Below are 24,108 nucleotides of genomic sequence, written 5' to 3' on the forward strand. Positions count from 1 at the left end.
TTAGACATATGCTAAAGAAGTCTGGAGAGGAATTCAATTCAAAAGACAAGTAGTCTAAAACTACAGTTGAAATCAATGAGATAACTTAAGGTTGTCTAGAATTATTAAAAGAAAAACACAGAGTAGGCTGATTTTTAGTGGTAATTCATATTACATTTCTAATCATACATATACACAAGGTTTAAGAAATGCCATGAAACTGGAGTAACTATTATGTTTCTGTAATAGAGGCGTAAGTTTTACTTTAAATGTGAGGGAAAGGGGGAACAAACTACTTAGGCTGTGAGGGACTTTGGAGAAAGTAACAGCTAATGAGATTAATTGTGTTCAAATTAATTATAGAACATCCTCAAGAACACTCAGTCCAGGGATTAAAAATAAAACTGCAAACATACTTGAATGAAAAGAAATTGTTTTGCTTATGGCCCTACTTCCCTCCTATCCAATATTCACACTCTCAGTAAAAATACACTTGACAAGCTTTAGTGATCAATTTAAATGATTCCAATATTTCCAACTACATCTCAGTAAGAATTAACAAATGACCTTACTGATGGTAGAATCTCATTCTTAAAGAGGTATGTTAGAAAATAAAATTTTGCTGTCTGTACCATATTTTTCCTGCTGTGGGAACCCTCTGCTGGGCTTCCGGCTATTAATTGATGCCAAGAAGGAATTCACATGGGCAATGCTGTGATGGGGAATCTCTTCTCTGAGTTAACAGGTGTATTTTCTTCTACAAGAGCAATTCAAGCGGTTACACTTGAAACTCTTCTCATTGTTTATTAGTCAAGATAAAAAGAGCTACTAATTTTACATGCACCTTGTGATTGTTAATTTAATTTTGGTTTTCATTCTAAGACAATATCCAGTTAACATATTGAGAGTAATGAGAATTTCAAAGGATGTCTGTTACTACTGAAAGTCAAGTCACTTTATTTCAAATTTAAATGAATATAAGTGCTTTAGACCACGTGGCAAATATTTTCATGTATAATACTTTCGATAAAGACTGGAAATTACCTACAAAAGAATTAAACAAAGTCCTAATTAGAATTTCTCAGTGTGGTTGACTATTTTGGATATTATTCAGAATTTTACATTTAACTCCAATAGCTTCATTGAAAAATGTTCAGAATTGTTCCAACAGGAAGTAAAGGTTTTCCAGGTTTATCTAGGGAGTGGGAGATTAGTGAGTACGATGCACACAGAATGGCTTGAATGAAAACATATTTAAGTATTATAGTGTATTTGTGTGTGTGTGTGTGTGTGTGTGTAGACTGTATGCCTGGGATGAATTGTTGGGTGCTTCCTAGACTACATTGACCATATATAAACACATCTGCTTGGCAAACAGCACTAGGTTTCTACTTCCAAAAAAGTAGGCAGAGGCCAACTGTATTATATTCTGTTACTTAAATGGACCACATTTGGCAAGTGTGGAAGAATAATATACCTTCAAAATTCTCTTAAATCAAATGAAGCTTCATTTTAATATAAAGTCATGAATGAGTATTATTGGTTCTTAAATTATGTTTGTCAGAAAAGAAAGTGGAAACTCATTTACCTATCCTCAGTGTCCTTGATGTGTACGAATGAGGAACACGTGAATCAGAATAATAAGACAGCTTATTAAAAATCATTTCCTTTGTGCTGATCCAGATATATGGGAGTTTAGGCAATGGTGGAATTAATAAGTCTCTCAGTTTCCCTCTGTATAGAATAATGACATTGTAATGTGAGAGAATAAAAATAATACCTAGAGTGCCATGCCAAATGTGATTAGCATAGTTTTCATACATTTCTCATTGTTTGCCATCATTGAAAAATAGCTAAAGGGTTAATAATTAATATTTAGGTCATTTTAATTCACAGGATACCCTTATATTTAATCTAATCCCTCACAAAGCCGAGAACAAATGAATGTCCCTAACATTGCCATAACAACTGGCAGAATCAACTATGCAATGTTGACATTGATTTTGCTTCAACATATACATTGCTGTAACATTTTAGATGTAAAAATAAGTGATGAGAAGACCAATTTATTAATATATTCCCTCTTCGTGTGATAGTGAAGCACAACATTCTGTCTGGCTGTCTACATAATGTCAAGATAAATTGCCCCTACTTAGCATAATCATTGTTAAACTTGTTACTGAAACAAGAGAAAGGACATAGAATTGTTTGACACTGAGTGAATGAAGCACTTATTTATTTGTCATGTTGAAATGGTTCGTTTAAGATATAATGGGAGGTTTATTACTGGAAGCAGAAATGTCCAATCTATTGCCAATCCTACCAAAGAAAAACTTTTTTTTAATCTCTTTTTTTACGTAATTTCCTGTATCAAAAAAAAAAAGTCTCCTCACTACTTCACTAAACTATCTCAGAGATAAATAAGGATGACACATTGCCGAACTATTTGCAATATGGCAAGAAATGGGTTATGATGAAGGAATACGGAAAGTTGAATGAAAAACATGTAAACAAGTGGATAAGCTTATGTGGGGGAGGGAAATATGTGAAGGGCTTCCAAGGAGAGGTGTTCTATCTAGACCTTGAATTCTGAGTAGAAGTCTCCAGGCCAGCTCATGAGCAAAAACACTTTGAGGAAACATGGTACTTATGAGAAGAAATTTGCCAGATGTTATTTATAAAAATATAAAGTGAAATGAAGAAAAAAATTAAAACAATTTAGGACCGCCAACCAGAATAAAATATTCATATATATACATATATATGTGTGTGTATATATACAGATATATATACACACACATATATATATACACTCTTACATATATATATACTCTTACATATATACACTCTTACATATATATACACCTCACGTAAGTATGCACATATATGCTGTATATATGTTTTATATCTATATATGTGTATGTGTGTGTGTGTGTATGTGTGTGTATGTGTGTGTGTGTGTGTAGGCTATGTATATGTATATGTATATATACACACACACATAGTTTGTTTTAATAACAAAAACTAGCTAAGTATTTTTGCATGATGAGAGCTCAAAATATGTGTTCTACCTGGGAGAAGAAGAAGGTAGGAGATTAATTTGGAAGATGACAAAGGTAGATGATAATTTTAAGTCTTTTTATTGACTTGGAGAAGCTAACACTGGCTGTGGCTGATGGCATATTTAATTTATAATCAGGTTTTTCATATTTCTATATTTGAATTTATAGTTTCATAATTATTGATTTTTAAAAGATTTTTATTAAAATATAGCTAACATACAATATTATATTAGTTTCAGGTATACACAATAGTTATTCAACGTTTATATACTTAATGAAGTGAGCACTGTGGGGACAGAGCCCCAAAAAGCAGTTTCCAGGCTCTCAGCCTCATATAGAAAGGTGCTGGCTCAGGTAGTAAATGGCCATCGACTGTGATCAAATGGCTATCAGCTGCGGCTAGTTGGCCGTCAGCTGTAACCAGTGAGCCATTGGGCACTAATATAACTGCCGTGGCTACACTAGCAGAAAATGGGGGCTAGCAAGAAGATGGTGGCTGAGTCTGCAAGCGGCACAGTGAGGGTTGAGAATTGTGTTGCTCCTGGTTCCTGTGTCTCCAACCCAGCCGCCAGTGAGAGTATAGTGGTGTGACTCCCCTACCTATGGCTCCATGGGTGTTCCTTTTTGGCCTCACCATGTCCTGCGTTTTTATGTGGGGAGTGGGACCGGAGACCCCGCCTGACACCCTGCGTGACACATGGCGAAGTCGGCAGGATCCCCTGCACTACAGCACCATAAGTCCAGCAACCATCTGACACTGTACCATGCTATCACAATACTATTGACTATATTCCCCATGCTGTCCATTATATCTCCATGACTTATTTGTTTCATATCTGAAAATTTGAACCTCTTATTCCCCTTCAGTTTCTCCCCACTTTTTAATTTTTCAATTACAGTTGACATTCAATATTATTTTATATTAATTTCAGGCATACAACAAAATTTGTATAATTTAAGAAGTGATCCTCCTGAGTAGTCTACTACCCACCTGGCACTATACATAGTGATTACCATATATTTGACTATATTCCCTATGCTTTCCTTTACATCACTATGACTATTTTATAACTACCAATTTGTACTTCTTAATCCCTTCACCTTTTTCACCCTATCTCCCAACACCCCTCTTATCTATTATCCTAATAAATCTAGTACCCATCTGAAACCATAAATAGTTTTTGCAACATTATTAATTATATTCTGTATACTATACTTTACATCTCCATGACCACGTCCTCTTTATCGATTTATCCATCAATGAACACCCAGGCTGCCTCCACATCTTGGCTATTGTGCTATAATGAACATATGGATGCATATGTCCCCTCAAAGTAGTGTTTTGGGTTTCTTTGGATAATTATCCAGAAGTGGGATTACTGGGTACTTTTTGTCACTTGTTATAGCCTTCGCTTTAAAATCTATTTTGTCTGGTATAAGTATTGATACCACAGCTTTTTTTTTTTTTTTTCATAAAATATCTTTTTCCCATCCCTTTACTTTCAGTGTATGTGTGTCTTTTGATCTGAAGTGAGTCTCTTATAGGCAGCAAATGTAAGGGGTCTAGTTTTCTTCTCCAATCAGCCACCTTATCTTTTTATTGGTTAATTTAATCCATTTTCATTTAAAGTAATTGTTGATGATATGTAGTTATTGCCATTTTATTATTCATATTTTTGATTTTTGTTTTATTTTATTTTTTGTCTTAAAGAAGTCCCTCTAAAATTCCTTGTAATACTGGTTTGGTGGTGAGGACCTCCCGTAGCCTTTTCTTGTCTGGGAAGCTCTTTTCTTCAATTCTAAATGATAGCTTTGCTGGGTAATCTTGGTTTAGGTCCTTGCTTTTCATTGCTTTGAATATTTCCTGCCCATCCCTTCTGGCCTGCAAATTTTCTGTTGAGAAATAAGCTTATGGGAACTCCTTTGTAGGTAACTAATTGCATTTCTCATGCTGCTTTAAGATTCTCTCTTTGTCTTTAACATTTGGAATTTTAATTATGATGTGTCTTGGTGTGGGCCTCTTTGGGTTCATCTTGATTGGGACTCTCTGTGCTTGCAGAGATTTTATGTCTATTTCCTTCACCAGGTTAGTGAAGTTTTCAGTTATTATTTCTTTAAATAGGTTTTCAGTTCCTTGCACTCTCTCTTCTCCTCTGGTACCCCTGTGATGCTAATGTTGGTAGGCTTGATGTTGTCTCAGAGGCCCCTTATACTCTCAGTTATTTTGGATTCCTTTTTCTTTTTGCTGTTCTGATTGAGTGTTTTCTGCTCCCTTTTCTTCTAAATTGCTGATTCAGTCCTCTGCTGCAGCTAGTTTACTGTTCATTACCTCTAATGTAGTCTTCATTTAAGTTATTGTATTCTTTATTTCTGACTAGTTCTTTTTTATGTTTTCTATGTTTTTGTTGACATTCTCCTTGAGATCATTGAGCATCCTATTAACCAGTGTTTGGGACTCTGCATCTGGTAGATTGCTTGCCTTCATTTTGTTTTGTTCTTTTTCTGAAACTTTTTTTTTTCTTTTATTTGGGAAACTTTTCTTTGTCTCTCCATTTAGCCTGCCTCCCTGTGTTTGTTTCTATATATTAGGTATAGGGCTATGCCTTCCAGTCTTAGAGTGGCCTTATGTAGTAAGTGTGGGGCCCAGTTTCCTTTGTCACCAGAGCCGGGTGCTCCAGGTGTGTCCCTTGTGTGGGTTGTATGTGCCCTTCTGTGGTAGTTGAGACTTGATTGTTGTTTGCATGTCAGTGAGAGAGATTGACCCTCAGCCTGATTGGTTGTGAGGACTGGCTGTGACTAAAAGTGAGGAGCCATTATATAGAGCTGACTCTACAGAGAAGTCTCGCTTTAATGGGCTCTGGTCATGCCCAGTCTGCTTTTTGGGTATGTCATCCTGGGAGGTGGCTAGGTGTTGGTCTGGCCCAGTCTGAAGCTGGCCACTGGGCTTGCTAGCCCCTGGGCATCTTGGGAGGGGCTTCACCACAGGCTAAGTTCAGTTGCAGTCTGTGCTCTGCTTGAGGTCACCTGGCATGAGCCACACAGCAATCCAGAGATGGCTGCCACCTGTGCTGTACTTGGAATTTCCTTGAGAGGCCAAGCTGTGAACCAAGGCAGGCTGTTGCTAGTGCCATGCTTAGGGCTCCTCAGCCAGAGGTACAGGACGTGCCAAAGCCAGATGCTGCTTGTTTGGGTTCTGTGAACCTTTGAGAGATTTTAGGAATATACACAGCATGAGCCAAAGCAGGCCATTTATACAGAAAAGTCACTGGAAGTGCCTTGGGTGTGCCCAAAAGTTGGGTGGGGTGTGGTCTCAGGGAATCACTAGGGTGGGACAAAAGTAAGGTGATAGCCAATCTGATGGAGCCTCAGATATGGCATTTGTGTGTGTCTGCATGCTGGGAGGGGAAGGCCTCAACAAAGGAAGACTGGTTTCTTCCTGCTCCTCCTTCCAGGAGAAAGCCACCCCTCCAGCCCTCATCCTGCAGCCAGACAACTCAGTTCTTCCTTGTGTGTCCCTGGTGCCTTTGGAGCTCCTGCCCAGTGAGTAATTCCTTGGGCAGTCCCTTTAGTAGGGGAGCCTGGGAGTGCAGGTGCCCTCTGTGTCATTCAGCCACCATCTCTGCTGGTTTTCACAGCCAGAAACTATGGGGACTTCTCTACCCAGCACTGAAACCCTGGGCTGGGGAGGGCCTATGACCCCCTTGCTCCTCAGGGGGATCTCTGCAGCTGAGATTTTTAATGGTCAGAGGCTGATGTGCGACCAGCCCATTCCGGGTCTCTTCCCTCCAACCAGTCTTGCAGTGGCTTCTTCTGTATGTCCATAGTTGTAGGGCTTTGGTTCACCTAAATTTCAGGTGATTCTCAATAATTGTTATTCTATAGTTTAGTTGTAATTGATATGGTCCTGAGAGGAGGTAAGCACAGCATTTACCTACTCTGCTATCTTGACTGAAAAAAATCCTGTTATTGATTAATTATGCACTTCAGTCATACTATTGTGTTAAATATATTTCTCTATATAATTATATTATTTTAATGTATGCTATTTCGATAGGATATTTATATGTAAAAGTAAATTTAAAGTTGGGAAGAAAACTAGATTTTTATCTGCTACTTTATTTTACAAATGAGTAAACTAGGACTCAAAGAAGTTATATAGTTATCCATGGACAGGCACTCTATTGGCAACAACTAAGATTAGCACCCAAATAATTACCCAGTGTTCTACAACTCTTTGTAATACTTGACACTGGTACTTGTAAAACAAACAAACAGACAAAAAAAAAACCCAGCAAGTTTATTCTCATTTCTGTATACCTTTTTAATCAGTTTTACTATTATTCACATAATTACCTAAGTCACAAATCTAGGAGACATATTTCACTGTTCCTTTTCTGATATCACTCAATCATCAATACAATTAACATCTTATAAATAATCAAATTCTGTTCACATACAAAACAAATATTTATGTTATAAATATCTCCTCTCCATTTAACTATGCTCACCCACATTCAATACTTTTAATAATGCCATAATGTCCTCACTAGTGTCTTCACTTCCAACTAGATTCACTTTTCCTCCTCCAATACACATTCATCAGTGTGATTTTTTTTATAATGAAAATCTAGTTATGAATTACCCATAAGCTAGTTAGCATTACTTTCAGCATCAATACTGGATTGTAAGTGGGTTCCTTAGTATAATCTCTCCTTATGACATTGTATCTTGGCATAAACAGACTATTTTGCCTAGAACATTCAGTCCCTCCTATACCCTTCCATGCTGTCTAGATATCTGCTCCACATTTGCATCTGTTGGTTTTAAGTCATAAACACCTAACTAATGATAGCTGAACAATAAAATCATTTAATTATACAAGTGACAGGAAGACTAGAGGAAGATATTTCCAGGTTTGGTGCATGGCTAAACAAAATCTTCAGGGCTCCAGCATCTTCAGATTTTACTACCTCACCATCTTTAACATGTTGCTTTTCACAGTTTCGCCTCAAACTCACAAATTGGCTGCATTAAATCCAGGTATCCCATCCTTCACCAATATTCCTAGTGGAAGAAAGGAATTGGGGAAAAACTTTTTTTTTTTTGCCATAACAGACTTGATCTCTCTATCCATGAAGCAAAATATTCTCAAAATCCTTGTAGCATTTGTATCTTGGTGGGCATAACTTAGAATCCTGTACATTGGTACAACAAGGACACTCAGAGATAAAATCTGGAAAAGGGAATGGGAATGTCATGAGTAGCTGAGACAAATGATGATTCATCCCTTGGTGTAACATACATTGATATATTGACTCAAAGGACGATTCTATAAACATGGAGGAAGGGAAATATAGAAATGAATATAAGAGGCTTATGAGATTTGATGACTATGTTCCTGGAAATGGATTAGAGAGAAAAGACAACATGAACTATTGTTAAAGAAATAATATCCCAAATTTTTCCAGAATTGACACACAAGATCCAATCCATAGATCCAGCAGTATAGTTGGCTCTCAGTCGAGCTGGGTAAGTACACACATCTGCGTAACTGCTGATAATCTAAGACAAAAAAATTAAAAGCAGACTGAGAATAAAAAAATGTATTACCTTAATGTACCAACGAAAATACTCAAAGCTGACTTAAAAAGAGAAAAGCCACAGATAAATGGCACGGCATCTCAAATGTTGAAAGTAAACAACTAATAGTGTTAAAGTATATACTTTCAAAGTTATATTTTAAACTTAAGAGAAATAAAAGTATTTCTACATAATCAACATGATATTCTTTACCATAATTTTTTCTGAAGTAAAATGTATGTGAATGAGAGTTCTTCAAACCAAAGAAAGTCATTCCAGACATAAGAATAGGAATCAAAGAAGGAAGAAAGGGCAAAATGTGGATCAATATGAATTAATATAGACTTAAAAATAAAATGATAATGTATTTTAGCACTTAAATTATACGTAGACCTAAAATGCATGGCAAGAATGGCACAAATGGAGAAAGAATAAGAGAAGGGACTAAAGATCCTAGCATACTGGAAAGGGGTAAAAGTAATTCATAGTAGGTGGCTACAATGTCAAGGAGGAATAAATGTATTATTCTTTAGAATAACAAGTTAAGGAATACAAAGAATCATTAACAAGCCATGAGAGGAATAAGATTGTGATAAAAAATATAAAGTGATCCAATTAAGGTAAGAAATGAGAGCATTAAGGAACAAAATGCAATAAAAACAGTAAATAAATAATTACATGGTCAGTTGAAACAAAACTTTAGTAATTACACTAAAATAAATAACTTCAATTTAAGGAGTAACTCCCAGAGTTTGTACATATGTGGTTTTACTACTAATAAATTTTATTTTCCTTACAAATCTCAGTCTTGTGATTCCCTTCATAGATCATTACAGGAGCACTGTGCTCCCTTTAAAATGCATATGTTGACGTCATAATCCCCAGTACCTCAGAATGTGACAGTGTTTGTAGATGGGGTTTAAAGAGGTGGTTTAAAGATTTAATTAAGGTTAAATGAAATTACATTGGCGTACCTTAATCCTCTCTGACTGGTGTCCTTGTTAGAAGAAAAAAAAATGGATATACAATGAGACACCAAGAATGTTTGTGTACAGACGAAAGACCATATGAACACACTGAAAAGGTGGCATCTATAAGCCAAAGAAAGGGTCTCAGAAGAAACCAAACTTTGCTGTCACCTTGATAGTTGTTGGAAATCGAGTCTCCAGAACTGTGACAAATAAATTTCTGTTTCACCCACTAAGTCTAATGGTATTTTGTTATGGCAGCTCTAGGAAACTAAACCATACACCCAACAAGAAGTATTCTTTTATCATTTGAACTCTAAAAATTGATTCTTCCCTATTCTTTTTATGAATTATGTACTTTTTACTTCATATACTAGTTTTTAAAATTTTGGTCCCTTCATGAATTGTACAGTAAATGTATATTTTAGAACAACTGGTTATTTACGTGATTCTTGTATATTGATTTATCAACATCAGGTTCTTTACCTGATTCTTGAATATTGCTTTATCAATGCTTCATACATAAGAAGAGAGCAATAATATTTGCTAAATGAATTAATGGATTCCCATGCTCTGATAGTACCAGACAGTAATATATTTAGTATTTTAAAATCTAAATATAGTAAAATAGAGTTAACATTACTACAACAGTGAATTAATATTCAGGGTTTGAGATGACAATCATGACTTTTTTGATACTTACATACATTTTAATGTTATTTATTAGAGACATCAGTTAATATTGATTTCTGATTGCTACAGAGTACCATAAACCACATTATAGTGCCCTGTATTTTCATTACCAATAATATTGGCCAGTGTTGGTATAGTTCTTTATAGACCTCAATGATCTCAAAGGTATGTCTTACAGATTTCTGACAATAGTCCTGTGAGAAGCAAGGACACACATAATTCTCTTCATGTTGAGATTTTTAAAAATTCCAAATAAGAGAGGTTTGGGGTCTTTTTCCTTGTCAAAGAGCTAATCGGTGACATAATTATACCAGTAATACTAATCACCTGGCTCCTAATGTATTTCTTCTTCACTTTTCTCTGATCAACTTTGTATGCTGGAAAATAGGAACTAAAGTTGAATCAATCAAGTGAAACTCAGATGCTCCAGGTAGTATTTCCATTCTAACACTTTGCTTGACCAATAATACTGAGGTGCTTAAGGACTTGGATGCTTTTTCTCACTAGGATGCAATTCCTAAATTCAAACAGCAAATTTCTCTGACTCAACCCATAGGAGTTTCAATTAAGTTACCAATGTTTGCATCTGATTAAATCTGCATGCACCATTTGTGGATATCATTTTCATATAATAACATTTAATTAACACAAATTCTAATGCAGCTATGTGGCCTCTAGTTACCTGTTCCCCATATATATTATGTAAAAGTAATTGCAGTTTTTGCATTGTTGAAATTTGCCGTTTGATATTGAAATACATTCTTAATAAATGTGGTTATGTTACATATCATTTTAATGCACATTTCTCGCTTTATGGTTTTTTGCTAATGACTTATTACTTGCCATTTATTTTACATTTCTTTTAGACTATGGAAATGATGTAGACCAAAAGCAAATTCAAACAATTTTCTTATTCGAGTTCAAAATGGGTTGTAAAGCAGCGGAGACAACTGGCAACATCAATGATGCATTTGGTCTAGGAACTGCTAATGAATGTACAGCGCAGTGGTGGTTCAAGAAGTTTTGTAAAGGAGACAAGAGTCTTGAAGGTAAGGAGCGTAGTGGCCGGGCATCGGAAGTCTACAATGACCAATTGAGAGCAATCATTGAAGCTGATCCTCTTATACTTGAGAAGTTGCTGAATAACTCGAGGTCGACCATTCTATGGTCATTTGGCATTTGAAACAAATTGGAAAGGTGAAAAAGCTCCATAGTGGGTGTCTCATGAGTTGATCGCAAATCAAAAAAAAAAATCGTCGTTTTGAAGTGTCGTCTTCTCTTATTCTATGCAACAACAACGAACCATTTCTCGATTAGATTGTGACGTGTGACGAAAAGTGAATTGTGTACGACAATCAGCGATGACCAGCTCAGTGGCTGGATAGAGAAGCTCCGAAGCACTTCCCAAAGCCAAACTTGCACGAAAACCAGGTCATGGTCAGTGTTTGGTGGTCTGCTGCCGGTCTGATCCACTACAGCTTTCTGAATCCTGGCGAAATCATTACATCTGAGAAGTATGCTCAGCAGATCGATGAGATGCACCAAACACTGCAACGCCTGCAGCCGGCAGTGGTCAACAGAAAAGGCCCAATTCTTCTCCACGACAACACCTGAGTGCATGTCGCACAACCAATGCTTTAAAAGTTGAACGAATTGGGCTATGAAATTTTGCCTCACCTGCCGTATTCACCTAACCTCTCGCCGACCGACTACCACTTCTTCAAGCATCTCAACGACTTTTTGCAGGGAAAACGTTTCCACAACCAGCAGGATGCAGAAAATGCTTTCCAAGAGTTTGTTGAATCCCGAGCATGAATTGTTACGCTGTAGGAATAAACAAACTTATTTCTCATTGGCAAAAATGTGTTGATTGTAATGATTCCTATTTTGATTAATAAAGAGGCTAGTTTATTAGGCTAGTTATAATAATTTAAAATTCATGGTCCAATTACTTTTGCACAAACCTAATCAATAATATATTTATATATATTATAATTATATATAATTTATTCATATTTCATATGAAGACACAACAAAAAATGTTATTTTTAAAGCATCATTAGTGCAATGTAGTAAAACTACATCTCATATCTCTATGATGATACAGTATTATAAAAGAAATAATCATTAGGATCTTTTTGATAATCCAACAACAAAGAAAATTATGCCCCTGCTAAAAATAAAAATTGGCATATATTCTGCTCTAAATACAATCACTGTGGTTCCTTGGATTAACTACTAATTTCTGCCCAATTCCTATGCTCACCCTTTCTTTGAAAGTCAATGCATTGTTCCCTAACACTTTAATAAGGGTTTATTCACAGACCAGAAAAAAGAAAATCACACAAGAGAGTGGTTTATGCCCCAAATGGTCTGTTACCTTTAGTGACATCTTCTCTGAGGCTCCACACTTAGGCACCACATAGAGTAATTAGTCTATTGTTTATGACAATTATTTTAGTCATGTATTACTTTTGAAACATTTAAAATCACACATCTGCTTATATATTTATCACAGAAATAAGCCCAAAGCTTTAAAAAAAATAACTGCTTTGAGTTCTAAAGTTGTGAAAGAGCTAATTAATTTTGCAGGAAGATTACAGTGATTTTGTGGATTTTTTTTTTTCCTTTGTAGGTTAATAGATTATTTCTGTTAAAATTCTAAAAGGATCAATTTTTGATGAGAGAAAACAATACAAATGTAATTTAAACTTTACAGAAATTAAAAAAATGGCACCTCTACCACCATTGTGTCCATATCTTGTTTAAAGATATGAGTCTAATATTTTGCTTTTAATTCACATTTGCCAAGTGATTATATTTTGTCTTAAGGACTAGAAAATTCTGGAATGTTGAGAAATACTATAATTTCTGTTTATGCAACAAAGTCTTCAGTACACATATCCGAAGGGAAGAAGTATGTAATATTGGCAATACTTTAAATGGTTTCCTAAAAATTATTTCTTAGAGGGGCGTATCCCAGAAATCAGAATTCACCTAGCAATGTAGATTTTGAATATATAACTAACTAGAGGCTGTTTTGCAAATATTAATTTAAATAATCACTGCCTCTCTCATCTTTAATATGAAGGAGAATGGCATAAGAAGCTTACAGAGAAGACTAAGCTCCTAGGATGCTGCTATTCTGATGTGCTCTGACACCATGTTGTCTCCTACCCACACCCACCCTTTATGCAAATTGGAAAAAGCAGCCTTTCACTAAGTAGCTGACTTGCTGCAACAACCAAAAATAGCAGGACTGTCTACTCTCAAATCCACATCTCTATGTTTATTGATTTCCTTTTCATCTCATTTACTCTAATGTCTCCCAATAAAGACATCATTTTGTTCTTAGTCTAACATTTCAGGGAACATTAAATTATTTTCATGTTGGGTCTTATAGTTAGCATTTCATTTAAGGTCTTACAATTGAAATCAATCCTGTGCTGTGGTATTCTGGATCCCAGTTTACTGGTGAAGAGACAAAAAGCAGAAGTCACATAGCTAAAACGTGGGAGAGTGGGTGGGATCTTTCTCTGTACAATGTCAGATTTCCTAGATCACATAACTGGGTGGTTATGTGGGTGGTTAAGCTGAGGGAAAAACAAGCATAGGGATCCTGGGGACGATTTATCTTTTCACTGTTTGAATGGGTCTTAGACCAGGAGTGGCGTTTTTAATAACCATGTCTGAGTGAGTTAGTGAAGGTAGTATTTGTGTTAAGGCTGACCAGATGTATGCTGGTAGCATAAAAAGGACTCTTCCTCATTTAGCTAGGTTTGGATTTTCTACGACTCTTTTCCTCTCCACTCTCACTTTTGAATTCCTATATATTGAACTGCAAGGCAAAAATACAGAGCAAGGGCAGACTCCTACCTAATTAATATCTTCAATTACTGCTCAATGTATTGGCCCACATGGAAGAGGCAGAGGGCAACGTTTGGTATCATTGAAAGGATAGAGACCATGCAGTGATATCTGAAAAATCACATTGCACTCAAGAGCTCCACATCTCTCAAAACAACCACTTTAAAAATGGCCAGAAAAGACAGGAACTAACACCTTTTTCAATGTTCACTGGATGTAAACATTTTCAACGTGTCACTCTTTTCACAGAATTTCGTTTCAGAGAACGTCACTACCCCACCAGTAGAATAAGGTCTGTCATTTTAAAGACTAAACACTGTTACGGGTATTAAAATATTTTTGATATATGACTTCTTTATGTATAACAGGAAGATTTCCAGGGCAGTGTTATTTCTATTTCAATGTTCTATGAACAGTTCTACATGTTAAAATGTAATTATTTAGGCAATATAAACATTCTTACATATATGATTATTTTTTATAGCAAGACTGGGGAAGGGGAAGAAACCTAATATCTACACAGAGATGGTGAAAGACGGAAAAAAATTGTTAATTTTCTCCAAGATAAGATATCAAGTCTAACATCTCCATGTACATTGTGTTTTTGTTTGTTTTTTTTGGCCACAATTGCAAGTTTCATTATGGCCTAATAATTCTTTGACTCCTCTCCCTCCTTTCTAATTCTCTGTACATATTTATCTTGCCCTCACTGTTGGAATAGAGTTGGCCTTCATTAGTGAACCCAATAAAGCCTTCAGATGAAAGCAGAATCCTACTGGAATTTCTGTGTCTATAGTAAGTATGAAACTTAAAGTAAGTAGATGCTCATGACACAAGAAATTTGACTATCTTCTTATCGAGGCCATACTTTTCTTCCCTACATTGATATTAAGTGTACTTCTCTTGTTAAAAATTGGAACAGTATTCCATATCACGGGCATGAAAACACAGACCTTCCTTAAAGAAGACTAAAGGAATCAGAAGTAAAAATCATAAAGAAGAATCATATTTCAGATTGTTTAAATTGATGGGATGGCCATTACATCTGACAGCACTGATCTTTGGTGGCATGTATTTTGCTGGAAAAAACAGCTCATACTAACAAAAATAAAACATTTTAGGATTTTATCCAATTCTCTTGAAAATTTTGCAAAAATTTAAAAAATTTATACAAGCCTTTAGGGCAAAGGTTACTTTCCAGATTTTTAGAGATAGGCTCAATTGTATAATAACTTGAAAATAAGTCATCATCTTTGTACAGTGAATGAAAAAAAAATCTGAAAAGATAGAAAACATCCAATAAACAGCAGAGGTTGCATTTAATCTTCATCTCCTAATAAAACTATGTAGATAGCAAGGGTTCAGCAGGTTATAAAATCAGCTTCCAGATAAGACAGGAATTTTACCGAAGCTTTTGTGGTACAACATTTGAATAAAAGAGTATACTACTTCCATAGGGATTGCTTTGTCTTTCTGTAAAACTTTTTTTGTCCATAATTTCCTTTTAAACTATGCTTAAAAAAAAAAAAAGGTATTCTTCTTCTCTACTTGAAACCTACATTTTCTGACTATATTTTCCCATGCGTACGCATGTGCGGGGTGTCTGGGTGTGTATTTTAATATCACATTGCCTTCAGTTTGAATTTTCATGAGTTTTATTATTGACTTCTTTCTGATTAGCCACTCAACTCTCTAAATACATACTCTGCATAATGCTAGTCAGTTTGTAAAATAAGCTGTTTTGCACACAGCTAAAGCAACATCATTTCAGCATTACTGCCTTATTTATAGAAGCAAACCATTATTCCAAGTAATTACAAATTCTTTTTATTCCTCACAATACACTATCAGTTGAAAACTATGGTTTACAACTCAGTCTCATGGAATTTGGCACTTTTCTTTCTAATATGGCTGGCCCAAATGAGATTGGCTTTTCCCCATATATAATATATTTTAAATGTTGCATTTTTCTCCAATAAAGACATCTGTATCTCTTTTCCTCCTGAAAATAAAATTCAATGTCATTCCATTTTTAAGGGCAGGGTGGAAATTTGTAAATGAGAAACAGCTATATTTTTGCTAATTCTAAAATATTTGCTAAAAATTTAAAAATGTAGTAGATTGAATATCTTATACATTGGGAATTAATGCCAAAACTTCTTGGATTTTAGCTATGACATGGAGATTGCCTGCCATTCCTTTCAGCATGTTTGGTAGCTGGTGAATGCTTGAGGTTGTGTACTCCACACAGTTTAGATTAGGTTCCTGGTAGTCATAGGTAAGCACTCATTCAAAAACGAAAATGTATCATCTCTTCATGCCTTCATCCTCATACCTACCTGACTTGTCCCAAGAATGAAGTGCTTCACACTTCTTAATAACCTTTGAAATACAGATTAAGTTAGAATTACAAATGCCTATTTGTACAAACACAGGACCATTGTAACCGTAACACGATATGCTAAGTACAATAGATTCAAGCTGATCAAGCTGATCACTGTTTTTCCACTAAGCACAGGTTTGGAAGTACCACTTTTATAAGTTTGGATGAGATACTTCTTGAAAACACTCAGTGGAACTAGTCTCTAGACCTGCACAGGAAATGTCTTCAGTATTTTTACTATCACATAAGTAACTCCTGTGAAAGTTCACCCTCCGCAGCTCTATGATCAAGAAAAGAGCATCATCAACACTTAGAAATATTTAAATACTTACAAACTTATAGCAATCATCATTCTACTAAGCCACAACTTTCCCTCAGGCATTGATGGAAAATTGTTTTTGCTTTGAAATGACATTTTTCCCAACCTAAATGGTAAGTCCTAATGATCAGATCAGTTTTCCTTGCAATGTATGGATGGCTTCCACAGTTACAATTGAAGTTTTCTGTAACAGGGAAAAATTGATAGTTTCCTGTAACTGCAAAAAGAAAGTTTTGATAACACTTCATTAAAATTGACAACAATACAACGAAAGATACTGTTTCTGAATGCCCTGTGCATGGGTGGCCAATGAGTGTGAGGCAGTAAGCTTCACAGGCCTATCTGATACTATTCTTTTTATTCTACTGGCAATAGATTTCATGCATACTCAAAACAGTCTTTAAACTCATAGATTATACAAGCCATTTCAGTTTGGGTTCTGTCCAAGTTTGGGCCACTGCGTATTTTTAAATCACATTTTGGAATTGTACTGCCCAAGATAATTATAAGTGGTACAGAGAGTGAGCATACGGAATGTCTGAGTCTTAACAGTCTCCTTTATAGCAAAGAGTAGCCCGTCATCATCATTAATGCATAAAAGTATCCAAAAGTAGCAAACGTCTGATAAAAATCCGATATTATTTTTCAGTCTTTGCATATGACCAAACTTCTGTGTATCCCGAAAAAATATATTCAAATGAATAGTATAGTCAATATCTTTACATGGCTATAAACAACTTTCAAATGTCCTCACAATGACATTGTTTTTGTTGTTGTTATTGTTTGTTTGTTTTTTTAATTTAGGTCTAATACACAGAAAATAAAATGTACAACTCTTAAATTGTCAATTTTATGGGGTTTTAAAATTGAATGCTCCTGTCTACCCTTCTGTTATGGAATTAATTATTTCCCTCCTCTCTCAAAATTCCTATTAGGTTGGTGCAAAAGTAATTGCGGTTTTTGCAATTATTTTTAACTTTTTAAACCGCAATTACCTGTGCACCAACTAATAGTTTCAAGTCCTAAACCCCAGTGTAACTGTATTTGGAGATAGGGCTTTTACAGAGGTAATTAAGGTTAAATGAGGTCATAAGCATGACTCCCTAATCCAATAGTATTGTAGTCTTTATACAAAGAGGAAGAGACATCAGGAGTACACAGAGCAAAAAGACATGTGTGGACATAGCAGGGAGATGGCCACCAACTGCCAATTAAGGAGAGAGGCCTCAGGAGAAATTAAACATGTTGATACCTTGCCTTAGACTTCTAGCTTCCGGAACTGTGAGAAAATAAATGTATGCTGTTTAAGCCATCCAGTCTGTGTTGTTTTGTGATGTCAGACCCATCAAACTAATACACTACCTCATAGAACATTTCATATACCCAAGACGCTACTCTCTTGCCCTTTTAGAGAAAATTCCCTCTACCTTTCTGTCCCCTTCCCCTCACCAAATGCTATTTTCTATTGCCAGTAATTAGTTTTGACTGTATGTGGATTTTCATATGAATGAAATCTTACAGTTTTTACTTTCTTGTATATGGATTTTTTTTTCGCTTAAAATAATGTTTTTGAGATTCATTTATCTTCTTGTGTGTATTAGTACTTTGTTTTTCTGCCACCAACTAGATGGTCTAATATCTTTGATATACAATTATTTAGACCTATAAAAGGAAATAGAGCTAGGTGTCTTTTGAACACTAAAATTCTATATGAATTTTTAGCATTCTAAATTTATTGCCATTTTCCAATTTTCTTTCTTTTGCTTTTGATATTATCAATCATGGAGAAACTTGGCACCCTTTGAAAAAATATTAAGATCGGAGGACTGGAAAAATGCTTTCAGATAAGATGTGGGTCTTAAGGGGATATAATCTTAAATTCAATTTAGAAATTTACCTTTCTCTATGAGTGAAATAAGCAGTAGAATTTAAAATTGCACTTAAGGTAGAAATAAATTACAATGTGTACATGTTACATTCTTAACAATGACTTGCTAATGAATTAACTCATGTTATATATAAGCTTGAGAAGAAAATTATTTGTTAACTATATACTAAAACTGAAAAATATATTTTTAGTATTTTTAATTAAAATAATACTAAGGAAATGAAGAAAACTTGGGGCAGTGGAAGTTCTACATTTACAGGTTGTGATCAACATATACGGTGAATGTTTAAATAAAAAATATTATTACAGTAAAAGACACATTGTCATATATCACCCTCAAAATACTCCTGCTCACTTTGAACACACTTATCCCATTGTTCTTGCCACTTTCTGAAGCAGTTCTGGAAGCCCTCTTTTGTGAGTGTCTTTAGTTGTGCTGTTGTGGCTGCTTCGATGTCCTGAATCAATTCAAAATGTTTACCTTTCATGGTCCTTTTGACTTTGGGGAAGAGCCAGAAGTCACATGGTGCCAGATCCGGTGACTAAGGTGGAAGACAACACACTGTATGTTTTTCATTTGACAGAAATTGCCGTACCAGAAGCGATGTGTGACATGGAGCATTGTCATGATGGAGGATGAAACCGTTTGTTCATTTCATGTTAATGTGTTGTTTGTGATCCACGATTTACGGCACACTTTAAAACACACCTTCTCTCAACCATAACTTACACCTGACTGACTGCATGGAACAAGTTGAAACTTGTCACACACTGTTACTAACGTTGGATACATTGCCTCCCATACTGAAGATCCCTGCCTTTCTGTTGGGTGGCACTCGGCAGCAGCATTTGCCGTATTTTCTGATCATATTTTTTTATCGTACATATATATATATATATATATATATATATATAAAATAGTCAATATTAACATAAATCAATATAAAAATACATTAATTATAATTGCAATGTTATAGAAAGAAAATAACTCAATTCTACCAAAAGCCCTTAGGATCACTTCTAATATAAAATTTCTTAAAGATATTTTAATGTATAACAATTTGGATGGTTCCTCAAAATGTTTTTGACCTTATATAGTATTAAAAGTTTATTAGAGATTATAACTAGGTAAAGAAATAGATAGAATCTATATACAGGTAAAAAATGGATACATAGTAATTCTGACAATTTAAGGATTTCAATAAAAATATATACCTTATCCATATTTGTAAATTTAATCTTGATAAGTACCTAATATATGTGGAGATTAAAAAAAAGACAGTGAAAATATTGAAGAATTAAAAATATAATTAGAGAATTTGGTGTATAAAATAGTCATATTTTACACCTAAAATATCCTTTTGAATTTGTTTCAATATTTATTATATGTATTTGCAATTGTTACTTATTTTCACATGAAAGCATTCTTAAAACTTTATATTAGCGAAAAGTATTTTCCTAAGAATAAAGCATTAGGAACAAAATTTCTAAACAAAAAATCTACAATAAACTTATTTTCCCACTTAATTGTCTCACTTTAACATTTTCCCATATGTTCATATCTTTGTTCTTTAATATAATCCAGAAATTCTGCATCTGGAAGGTGTAATTCCCAGATCCACATTTCAAAGCAAGGCAAATTAAGGTGCTAATTGCAGAAATCTAATTTCAAGGAATACAGTTATCACCATACATTTAGAAATGAAAACATCACATAAAGAGGAAATATCACTAGATTTCATTTAAGAATAAAAACATTCTAGAACTCTTTTTCATTTTCCTTCTACTTGTGCTGAGATTCCCCTGGGAAAAGATCATTAGGCAGAGTGTTTTTGTGCTTTGGGTTTACTAAGCAGACATCCATGAAGGACAAGAGGAATAAAGCATGGAAGAAGGGAGAATACTACATGAATTTATTCTTGATCTGGCCATAGCTAAGTTTATCTGATTGCTTGATTTGGAGGTACTGTGCTTTAGGAAGCCACATACAGTCCTTTTTGGGACAATCCTGCAAAGGGAAAAAGGAGGAAGCATTTATTCAAATCTTTTTCTCATGGGGAGAACTCCTTTGAACTTCTGTATTGAGCAGGCCTAGATGGATGCTGAGACTTAGGGCAGTGAGATCAGCATGGGGAGGGCATGAGGTAAGGGGCTGTCAGGTTACCCAGGTATTAGGCTGGGCACCACACACACACAGAATCAACTGCTATGATGGCAGCTGGCCTAAGAGACAAAGGTGGTACTGAGATGGCACATAAGAGTGGTCTGATGAATTCACTGATGTTTTTAAACCTCTGTGCTGTTTCTTCAAAGTATAATGGGTGTCTTCTATAGGAACACTCTTGATCGCAAGGAATTTGGATGTAATTCTAATTTTATTGACAAAATAGGATTATATATATAACACACTAAATCTAAATATCAGAGACTTTTAGTTTCTGTTTCTACACAGAGTTTGGAAACTATTACCTTCATCCTTATAATATGGAAAAAAAACTAAACACACTGAAAATCAACAACTCTTCTTAGATCTATCAGAGAATTGAGATCATGCAACAAAATATTATCCTGAAAGTTGAAGAGAAAGGCAGATACAAAGAATCACAGCTTACTGGGAGAAGAAACCCATGAGTAGACACCTACCACTGTATCCAATACTAGGAGGAACATTTAAATTGCAATTTACAAATAGCAGGATGCTCCGTGTGGACTAGTTTGAGACTGAAAAACTTTAGAGTAGGGGGCCCATCCTTAGGGGGAAGCCCACACTTTTGTAAATTTATCTCTAGGAACCCCACTAGGCTCTCATGATGAAGACTGGAAAATAATTCCCTCATGTTTGCTATAGGGCGGGGGGAAAGATAACCACTTGAAATATACGAGGTGTGATAAAAAAAAAATACAGTTAATGCGGCTGCCGAGTGGCATCCAATGGAAAGTCAGGGATCTTTAATAAGGAAGCGGCAAGTCAAACCTTAGTAACAGTGTATGACAAGTTTCAACTTGTTCAGTGCAGTCAGTCGGGTGTGAGTTATGGTTGAGAGCAAGTGTGTTTTAAAGTGTGCTGTAAATCATTCTCCGTCATGACAACGCTCCATGTCACACATCACTCCTGGTACAGTAATTTCTTTCCAACAAAAACATTACGGTGTGTCCTCATCCACTTTATTCACCAGATCTGGCGCTGTGTGACTTGTGGCTCTTCCCCAAAGCCAAAATGATTGAGGACATCGAGGCAGCCACAATAATACAATTAAAGACACTCACAAAAGAGGACTTCCAGAACTGCTTCAGAAAGTGACAAGAACGGTGGGATAAGTTTGTTCAAAGCAAGGGGGAGTATTTTAAGGGGGATTAATGACAATGTGCCTTTTACTGCAATATATTTTCTTTTAATTTAAACATTCACCATATTTTTTTGTTATACCTTGTACATGGAACTTTCTGTTCTCCAACTGCCCTCAGGGATAACTACTTTCTCAAAGCCTAACTAATGTGGAGAAAAGGAAATAAGTCCAGCCACCTCCTGCCTTCATGTATCACCCAAGATGGAGATGGGGACTGAAAATACTTAAGAAGATCACAGCCCAGGCACATAGGCCCACTGAAAAAGTGAGTCCTATTTACAGAATTATAGAACACTTTCCTTTCATCACCTCTCACCAGACACCAACATGACTCCTGTAAAATAATAGGGCATTACATTGGAAGAACTGCAAGGCTCAGAGTGTACTTAAGAAGGAATTTCTAATGAAAACCGAAACAGCAGGGGGGAAAAAGAAGAACATCAGAGGAAATTAAAGTCTCCGATAGCTACAGATATAGAAAACAGTAAACACAGTGTATCTCCTAGGAAGATATCCAAAAACTCTCACATTAAAGGAATATTTACCTTAGTTCGTATTACTTAATATGTCATGGCTTCCATACTTAATAATGAGAAATTGGATGACTTCTTCCTAAGAATGGGAACAGGCAACAATTTCTCCTCCCACTCCCCTACTAAACATTGTACTGACAGTCCTAGCTAGTGAAATAAGAAAACAAAAGGAAATAAAGGAATACAGATTGGTGAGAATGAAATAAAACCGTGTTTGAAGATGACATGATCATGTATGGGATTATAGAATTATAATCCAAAATTTGAAGTAAAACCTGAGTTCATACGAATATCAATAAATAAATGGTTAAATAAAGTAAAGGAGAAAAGGCAAATCTCCCATGCAGAAGCCTTCCAATAAATTTTGTAGATACTCTACCCTAAAAGAAGGGAAGCATAATTCCCTGTTCTTGAATGTGGGCTCTCCATGGTGACTTCTTTCCATAGACTACAGTTTGGAAAAGGGAGAAAAAAAAATGCATAACATCACTATGCAGAAACTTCGCAGAAACTACTTCAACTACATGATCTAGGTCAACATCAATCAACTAAATTGTGTAGATAGTATATACTCTAGTTATGATATGATGAAAATAGCAGTATGGTCTTTCCCCTGAAGCCATGTAATCTCAATCTAATAAGAGAAAACTCAAGGCAATATTAACACAATTTCATCAAATTTCTTAATCTCTTATTTTTTTAATTAAGGAATATAAGGAAATATTTTAAAAAGTATAAAACTCAGGAGAATACATAATAGGTAATGACCAGCTAAATATAATATTTTCAGATATTCAATTTAACTATCTTAAATTCAGTAGCAGAACTCTAAATTGAATCTAATTTAGTGTGTGATACTCACTCTAATCCTTTTATAAATGAAAACATTAAATTTGCTGAAATCAAATAAAGTAATTTTGACAGGTCTTGATGAAGTTTTGTCAGTTTTCATTTCAATGCATTTAAATTTAGAATATCAAAAGAAACTAAATCTAAGAGAAATTTTATAATAAAAACTGGTGTAAATACCAGCAGGAAGAAAATGATCCAATCTAACTCATGCCCATATTGGCCTATTTCAGAGCATGCAATACATGCTAATACAATATGAGACTGAGTACAAGTTCCCTTCAAAATCAGGCCACTTTCATGGTAGGTGAACTATTTAAAATATCTTCATTAAAATTTGTGTTTCTAAATGTTCTATTAAGCACACATGAAGTCATTATAAGTGGAAATTATATTTGATAGAAAGGATTTTTAAGAGCAAAATTAATTTATTTAGATTAAAAGAAAAAAGAAACTTGGTAGGGAGTTTGTTTACATTGTTTAAGGGAACTATCATCAGCAATTAGAAGAGTGCTTAGTATAAGTTTTTCAGAAAAATGTTTGCATGTTAAAGAAATTTAGTCATGTATAATATTATACCTTTTATCATCCTTCTTTTCAATATCTCTGTGTGTGTGTGTATATATATATATATATATAT

At 35.0% G+C, this 24,108-nt stretch overlaps 1 pseudogene; it reads left to right on the forward strand.

Moving 5' to 3' along the window:
* Positions 1-7,963: 7,963 nt before the first annotated feature.
* On the forward strand, positions 7,964-12,177 carry LOC117018080 (histone-lysine N-methyltransferase SETMAR-like; annotated as a pseudogene).
* Positions 12,178-24,108: the final 11,931 nt, after the last annotated feature.

The sequence above is a fragment of the Rhinolophus ferrumequinum genome, chromosome 26, assembly GCF_004115265.2.
Source record: "Rhinolophus ferrumequinum isolate MPI-CBG mRhiFer1 chromosome 26, mRhiFer1_v1.p, whole genome shotgun sequence".
In the NCBI taxonomy this organism is placed as follows: domain Eukaryota; kingdom Metazoa; phylum Chordata; class Mammalia; order Chiroptera; family Rhinolophidae; genus Rhinolophus; species Rhinolophus ferrumequinum.